General features: G+C 59.1%; 2 non-coding genes across 2 annotated transcripts; both read right to left on the bottom strand.

Annotated features, from left to right (window-relative positions):
- Positions 1–884: 884 nt before the first annotated feature.
- On the bottom strand, positions 885–1037 carry LOC142791081 (5.8S ribosomal RNA). The gene has a single exon (XR_012889990.1). It is a non-coding gene; the product is annotated as a 5.8S ribosomal RNA (ribosomal RNA).
- A 1719-nt stretch (positions 1038–2756) lies between these two features.
- On the bottom strand, positions 2757–4571 carry LOC142791108 (small subunit ribosomal RNA). The gene has a single exon (XR_012890016.1). It is a non-coding gene; the product is annotated as a small subunit ribosomal RNA (ribosomal RNA).
- Positions 4572–6420: the final 1849 nt, after the last annotated feature.

The following is a 6420-nucleotide window of genomic DNA, read 5'->3' as shown; positions in this document are numbered from 1 at the left end:
CGCGCGTGCGTCGTCCGAGCAGTTGCGTGATAAACGACCGTGTCGAAAGCCCAAACACCGCCGAGGCCAGTCGCCGCCGCCGCAAGGGCAGCCACGCAGCCTGGCGAGAGGCATCGTCTCGTGTAGCGTCGCCCCCGCCCCAACTGGAGTGGCCCAGTTTTTTGAACGGGACGGGAACTGCGAAGCACTTAGACCGACGGCGGACTACGACGAGAACGCCTTAAGCTTCGCCAACGTTTCGCCAACTCGTGCGGGAGACTTTTTCCGCTTCGCGGCAAGTCGTCGCGCCGTGCTCTCCGCATCAACCGCGTACGCAGCGAACCGCAAACGTCGGGCGCAGCCTCCTCACCTCCCTGCGCTTTGCGCGCGAACGTTCCCTGTTCGCGCGGCAAAGCCTGGAGGAGGCACGGCCCCGCAGCGTGTTCGAGCGCCCGGTCTACGGGACACCCTGCTTACTTCGAGGGCAACAAGCGCAACGCAAGGCTGCGATCTCGCGCACTTTGCGCACGGCTGGAGAAGCTTTGCTGGCCGGCTTTCGCTCCTCGTGTTTACCGTGCGTTAAAGTTGCGCGTCCGTGGCTCTCGCAGCTCTTGCGCGCCCGGTCGCAGAGAGGAGTACGCAACCTCGACCGCACTTTCCCTGCAGGCTTCCTTCCGACTCGAAGTCCTGCGGCGGTCTCAACGAGGTGCCACATCCTCAATGCAGTCGGTCGCCCCCGTTTCGGTTGGGCTCTGGCACGACGGTCGCCACCGTCTCGCCCTTGAGTGGCCGCTGTTGGCGCTCGCTGTGAGGTGTTCAGCGTGCTGTCCGTGTTGCCGACGCGGTCAAAACGAGTCGACGGCTCACGTTCCCTTGTGCGCCGAAGGCTCTCTTGATATGTGATCCGACCCTCAGACAGACGAAGCCAAGGGAAGACCCAAGGCCGCAATGTGCGTTCAAAGAATCAGTGCTCAGTGTGTCCTGCAATTCACACCAAGTCTCGCAGCTGGCTGCGTTCTTCATCGACCCGAGAACCGAGTGATCCACCGCTTAGAGTCGTGAAAAAGTGTTTGTTCAATTCCGTACAGTCAAAACCAAACGTTTCTGGCACTCGGCCAAACAGTGGCCAAGAAGGGCGCTTTTCAGCGCACGCTTGGACTCCAAAACTCTGCCGCGCCTTTTTCGGCTGCCGCAAATCGAGCAAACGGTGTGTTTCGGACGGCGTTTCGCTTTCGCTACTTGCGAGTGCTTTCGTGGTCCACCCCTCTATAAATACTCGGGAGGCGTCGAAGCCGGTTCTCCAAGCCGGACCCGTAGGTATCGTTGTGTGCTCGCTCTCATTGGCCCGCCTAACCAGAAAATGCCTGCGGTACACCCATTTGGATAAGAGTGCACGCAGATGCGGGCCTCGACGGCTACACATTTCCTCGGGCGGCCGCCTCCCGGCCTCCGTGGAGCGCGGGATGCACGGTCCCATCGACAAGCCTCTCCCGTTTTTACCGTGGCGTCGCGGTTCACCACGGCAGGCGGGTCGGTCTCCTCCGCATAAAAAGGGGGACCCCCGCTTTTTGTTCCACGAAATCGCACAAGCTTTTTTCGCATCCACGGTTTGCCACCGCACACCAAAATGCCGATCCGGCTGCCTACTTTAGCCAACAGGTGGAGCCAGGCGCGCCGTACTTGCGCGGCACTTCCCACGTCCACCGAAGTCGGTGCCAAGGACCACTTTCGGCGCCGGAGCCGCGTACGAGCCTACTCGAGGCGGAAGAACGAAGCCAGCAAGGGCCTGGCCGCAAGTGCGTTCAATTGTCGGGACGTCCAAGTCCCTCGTTCTTCCGTGCTTCCTCTTTCGGCAAGTCGTTGCGGCACCTTCCCAAAGCGCGCAGACCCGCTAATCGCGACGAGCGCGACGTGGCCGTGCCGCCTTTCCCTCGGCAGCAAGCAAAACGCCTGGCAACGTCGACGCTCCCCTAACCGCGATCTCGCACCGTGTTTCGTGTGGCGAATTCAAAAGCCGGCCGGCGCTGCTGCAACCATTACGGTCGGTACGCATACGCCGCGGAGGGCGGGACGGTCATCGGAGCGTGCGGTTCCTCCATCGAGTACTGCGCACCTCGGCCGTCGCATCGCCGTGCCATGACCGGCCGCGCGTCAACGCGAACCGGTGCCAGCGAGATCCCTCGCCTGCAAGAACCGACCGGCAGCCTCCGTCACCCGAGGACGCGGAGGCGCTTGCCGCGGACGGCGGGACGGTATGCACTGGTGCACAGCGGACCCGTCACATCGCCAGTTCCTTGACCGACCGCCGACGCTTGTGCCGTTCCTCTCGTACTTGGCAGTCGCCGCGCGATTGTCGGGTCTCGTTCTTGCACGCTCGAACGGTCGGGAGGGCACTCGGCTGGCGTTTCGGGAACGCGCAGCCTCGCCTTCTACCGACGTAACCACGACTCGCCGTTCGCGCTCCGCCGCTCCTGTTTACAGTACTAGGCGGTCCCGCAGCGGTCGGGTCGCGCATTTCGAGCGCTTCGAGCCACGGTGCTGTGGCGGGTCGAAAGCCGACCTATGAGTGCGTTGCGCCGTTTGTACCCGCGTCCGCCACCTGGCCGACCGTCCAAGGTCGCGGTGTTGGCGTCCGCTGGGCGCAACAATTTGTCACGGGGTGCCGCTCCACATTCAGGCAGCCCCGTGGGGAAAAGCCGACCCCGCGTCCAAACGGGGTCAGCGGCAGAAAGTGTCGGGCGCAGACGCAGCTGAGGCGCTCACCCTTCACAATCCGTTAATGATCCTTCCGCAGGTTCACCTACGGAAACCTTGTTACGACTTTTACTTCCTCTAAATGATCAAGTTTGGTCATCTTTCCAACAGACCGGCGCAACCGAAAGGCCGCGCCGGACATCGGTCCGAAGACCTCACTAAATCATTCAATCGGTAGTAGCGACGGGCGGTGTGTACAAAGGGCAGGGACGTAATCAACGCGAGCTTATGACTCGCGCTTACTGGGAATTCCTCGTTCAAGGGGAACAATTGCAAGCCCCTATCCCAATCACGAAAGAAGTTCCACGGGTTACCCAGTCTTTTCAGACAGGGATAAAGACACGCTGCTTCCTTCAGTGTAGCGCGCGTGCGGCCCCGGACATCTAAGGGCATCACAGACCTGTTATTGCTCTGTTTCGTGCGGCTAGGAGCCGCTTGTCCCTCTAAGAAGGTTGTAAGGTGCTGGGAACCCCGCACCTATTTAATAGGCTAGAGTCTCGTTCGTTATCGGAATTAACCAGACAAATCGCTCCACCAACTAAGAACGGCCATGCACCACCATCCACCGAATCAAGAAAGAGCTCTCAATCTGTCAATCCTCCCAGTGTCCGGGCCGGGTAAGTTTTCCCGTGTTGAGTCAAATTAAGCCGCAGGCTCCACTCCTGGTGGTGCCCTTCCGTCAATTCCTTTAAGTTTCAGCTTTGCAACCATACTTCCCCCGGAACCCAAATACTTTGGTTTCCCGGAAGCTGCCCGCCGAGTCATTTGAGTAACTCAGGCGGATCGCTGGTTGGCATCGTTTATGGTCAGAACTAGGGCGGTATCTGATCGCCTTCGAACCTCTGACTTTCGTTCTTGATCAATGAAAACATTCTTGGCAAATGCTTTCGCAGTAGTTCGTCTTGCGACGGTCCAAGAATTTCACCTCTAGCGCCGCAATACGAATGCCCCCGTCCGTCCCTCTTAATCATTACCTCGTATTCCAAAAACCAACAGAACAGAAACGAGGTCTTGTTCTATTATTCCATGCAAGTTTATTCAGGCGACTCGCCTGCGTTGAGCACTCTAATTTTTTCAAAGTAAAAGCACCGGCCATCTCGAGGCACACAATGAAGTGCACCAAGAAAGAACCGGCATGATGTTCAGTCCGAGCCGTCGCATCGGGTAGATGCACTACTCGTCTGGAACTGAGATCCAACTACGAGCTTTTTAACCGCAGCAGCTTTAGTATACGCTATTGGAGCTGGAATTACCGCGGCTGCTGGCACCAGACTTGCCCTCCAATTGATCCTCGTTAAAGGATTTAGAGTGTACTCATTTCAATTACGGGGCCTCAAAAGAGTCCCGTATTGTTATTTTTCGTCACTACCTCCCCGTGCCGGGAGTGGGTAATTTGCGCGCCTGCTGCCTTCCTTGGATGTGGTAGCCGTTTCTCAGGCTCCCTCTCCGGAATCGAACCCTGATTCTCCGTTACCCGTAACAACCATGGTAAGCAAGTAACCTACCATCGAAAGTTGATAAGGCAGACACTTGAAAGAAACGTCGCCGGCTCGTGGCCATGCGATCAGCACAAAGTTATCCAGAGTCACCACACAATACGGGCCGAAACCCGATCGATCTTGGTCTAATAAAAGCACCCGTTACCCAAAGGGCTCCAGGCTCACTGCATGTATTAGCTCTAGAATTGCCACAGTTATCCAAGTAGGAAGAAACGATCTAAGGAACCATAACTGATTTAATGAGCCATTCGCGGTTTCGCCTTATTTCGGCATGTACTTAGACATGCATGGCTTAATCTTTGAGACAAGCATATGATTACTGGCAGGATCAACCAGGTAATCGTTCGACTGCGCGTCCGTCCTCGCCTTCGGCGGGCCGGACGCAGTCTGTGTGCGGCGGAGGCCACCTTCAGGCGCCCCAACACGCTTATTTTGCACTCCGAGATGACGGCGTTCGAGCTCGCTACGGCACAACCTTCCCGAAAGACGAGTGGGAGCCGTGCGGCAAGAAGCACGTTCATGCTCGCTCTTTTTCGTTGCATCGACTCGGTCGCGCCGTGCGGGTTGCCCAAGCCCGCTGCACTGTCGGTGGACCGGCCGGAACTAGCAACGGAGCCGAGACTGCAAAGCCGCCAGACGACGGGTCACGCCCGCGTCTTCGGCGCTTTCGCATCTGAATCGCCCGAGGACGACACGGAACACACCTCGATATCGTGGTAAAACGGCACCGTCCGACAACCAGCCCCTAACGCATCAAGCGGATGAGGCTGCAGACGACTGCCGTGGATTCCCCTGGAGCAGACCCGAGGACACGCTTGACGAGGCCGAAGCCCGCCGCATATCAGACACCCGGTCGCTTTCGCGTACGCCGCTCACGAGAACCCCCACATAATAGCAGCGATAAGTACCCAGACCTCCTTGGGCACTAATACGAGCGTACTCGAGAAAATTTCACCGCGGGTGTGCCCCGAAACGTGTGGCACGTTGAGCGTGCCACAAGTCTACGTCGCTCTCAAACCCGCCGAGGTCGTAGAATTTGCGACCCTACTCACGAAATTCCCACCGAGGATACGGCCGCAAACGTACCGCACCTTGGGTAGGCCACGAGTTTGTGCAACACTACGCTGACGGCACAGCACCGAGGTCGTGCGCACACGCACGGGAAAATTCCGCCGCGGTTTCTGCCGAAAACGTGAGGCACCACGACTCTCCGCAAGTTCGCGTCGACTGCGAAAGACCGAAGTCGTGAACGACGTGTCCGCTACTCGCCGCCGACACGCTGGACACCAAACGTACAACGACTCGACGGCGTCGTAGAGGCCCACGACGCGGTTTTCCTTAACGACGTCTCGGCGTGGCACCGACAGGTTAGAACGGCCGACCAACGTTCCCTGTCCGCCGTTCGGCTCAGTCGAAGGGCTCGGCGACTTCGGCAACGCTGCGAAGCCGCACGGTGACGCACGCCATGTCCCCATTTTTTTTTTCTTTCTGCGTCTGCCGGGGTGCCCCTATAATAGCAGCGATAAGCACCCAGACCGCCGTGGGTCGCTCGCCCCGGCTGACGTGGTTTTTCGTACTCCTGCGGCGGTCGCCGTCAAGCACGTCCAAATACGCTACTTTCGTGGGCGCATTCACGCTCTTTCGCTTCGCCGGAGTGCCAGCACTCACTCTGCCAAAAACGGCGAACATCCGAGCGGCGGTTCCCACTTTTGCGTCGGCGTCGCAAACCCCGCCCCGGCAGACGAGGTTTGCCGTACTCGTGCGACGGTGGCCGGCGGGCACGTCGAAAGACGCCGATATCGTGCGCGAATTGGCGCACCTTGGCTTCACCGGAGTGCCGCCACTGACTCCTCCAAAAACGGCGAAGATCCGAGCGGCGCTTCCCACTTTCGCATCGGCGTCCCGAACTCCGCCCCGGCTGACGCGGTTTACCGTACTCGTGCGACGGTCGCCGGCGAGCACGTGGAAAGACGCCGATATCGTGCCCGAATCGGCTCCGTTCGGCTTCGCCGGAGTGCCAGCACTGGCTCGGCGAAAGACGACGAACATCCGAGCGACGGTTCTCACTATTGCGTACGCGTCGCAAACCCCGCCCCGGCAGACGCACTTTGCCGTACTCGTGCGACGGTCGCCGGCGAGCACGTAGAAAGACGCCGATATCGTGCCGGAATCGGCCCCGTTTGGCTTC

The sequence above is a fragment of the Rhipicephalus microplus genome, unplaced genomic scaffold (genome assembly GCF_043290135.1).
Source record: "Rhipicephalus microplus isolate Deutch F79 unplaced genomic scaffold, USDA_Rmic scaffold_137, whole genome shotgun sequence".
Classification (NCBI taxonomy): Eukaryota; Metazoa; Arthropoda; class Arachnida; order Ixodida; family Ixodidae; genus Rhipicephalus; species Rhipicephalus microplus.
Note: the sequence above shows the minus strand (reverse complement) of the source record. Positions and strands in the feature narration are given on the sequence as shown.